This window comes from Nanorana parkeri, unplaced genomic scaffold, assembly GCF_000935625.1.
Source record: "Nanorana parkeri isolate BGI_ZX_2015 unplaced genomic scaffold, ASM93562v1 scaffold277, whole genome shotgun sequence".
NCBI classification, from domain to species: Eukaryota; Metazoa; Chordata; class Amphibia; order Anura; family Dicroglossidae; genus Nanorana; species Nanorana parkeri.
In genome coordinates, this window is record NW_017306545.1 from 1,410,846 (window position 1) to 1,412,788 (window position 1,943).

Consider the following 1,943-nt stretch of genomic DNA (forward strand, 5'->3'; position numbering starts at 1 on the left):
AAATACATTGATACAAAATATCCAAAATGAAAAATCAAATACAATAGATCAGGGCTCAAAATTTCCACTCGCCTGCTCGCATTTGGCGAGTGGAAATGCAGTGCAGGCGAGTGGAAAGTCAGGTTTGAGTCAGTTGCTCCTGCTGGTCTGTCTCCCTTCCTTTTCGGCCGGAGCTCTTCAGTGATCTCCGGGTCGAAAACGGAGTGATTAGTAATGTCTGCAGACCTTACTAATCGCACCATATCACCAGTACAATATTTATTGTTGTAACTTTATTGTGCATAAAACATCTAACAGTGTGATTTATAAGATTATTTAAGAGGGTGTGTTTAGGGGCGGAGTTAAGGGCAGGGTAGGGGTTAGGTGGGCAACTGGGGGCGAGTAACTCTTAAAGCAGGGCTAGTAGCTCAGGACATGAAATTTTGACCCCTGCAATAGATAATAGCTGTGAAGCAATGTGAAAAGAATAACAACTAGAAAAAAACGCATGTGTATAGTATGCACTTCAGTGAAAATAATATATGGTTACAAAAATGTCCATGATCCTGGATCTTCAATAGTCCAATAAGAAAATAGAAGATAAAACAGTGGATGTAAAATAATCGCAGTCTCCTGTGACCATCAACAGAGCAATCTTCTGGAATGCACCTCATCTTTAGCAGAGACCCACCACAGTCTGTATGCGCTGTTCTTCTAAAGGTGCCCATACACTGCACTATTCTCGTACGAGAATCGCAGGAAATCCAGCGATCGTACAAGAATCGTGCAGTGTATGGAGAAGTGGCACATGGAGGACTGAGACAAACCATTTAACACATACAGGGTGCTTTCAATGGTCCGCTTTTATTCACTTATGTCAAACTTTTATCCCAAGGGGAAAAATAAATGTTTCTGTAACTTCTTAAAAAATGTTAGCTGGAGTTCAGATTTAAATTTGTAGTCACTTATGTAAAATCCAAGTTCAATCTATTAGTCCAGTCAACACTACCCTCTCCACAGGGTGACAATGCTGCTGTCTCCATTGGTTGGCTCCATTGTACCTCCATAGAGTGCAGCCACCCTAAGACCGGAAGTGTGTTACTGGCTGGTTTGCCAGGTGACAATAAAGAAAAAAGCTTACAAAAAGGAATGCAGCCATCACGTCTAAGGACTGCAATATAATACATTTCTGTTTTTGGGTTAGATGCACTTTAACCCCCCTGCTGTGACAAAAGACAACCTCACAGGTCTCGGGATTCCCCTGATCCCTTTGGAATCTAGTGCCATGTGCTATAAAGATCGCACAGTGTCAGTTGTGAAAATATTGCTGTAGACATAACATTTTAGGCACGGTGCCATCTGATCTTCCCATAACATAACAAGCTATCCATTTCCTGCTATACCACATATCACATTAACTGTCTGACAGGCCCTGCTGTCACGACTACTTGTGTGAGCGACACAACAAATGCTGTAACATGGCACACTCATTAGTTTCCTAAAGGATTAAATGGATATATTTGACCTCTAAATTTCCACATTCCAGGTCCGAGACCCCCATTCTATTCAGAGGGGTATTAGACTTACTATTTCTGTTCTCAAAGTTTGAATGAGCTGTTCAGAAGAGCAATAGGAGCCCCACAGGAAACAGAAATGTGAGCCTTTTATTCTCTGCTTTTCACCATTTACAAACTGGGAGAAAGTATTAATATCTCTGACGGCTACTGCTGTGCTAGAATGACCATCTGCTATAAATCACTGCCACATTGTACAGAGATGAAAAGGATGAAAATGGTCCATTTACCCCAAAATAAATCCTCTCTTCTGTTATTGTACAGTACAGAAGAGAAGGTCCTATTTTCTAGAATCTTGTAGAGCATTTAAAGGATCAAATAAAATAAAATCAGGTCTTCTTAATTTGGTTGGAGACCCACCGCCTCTCCCCCCGCACGTTCCACCCCGCT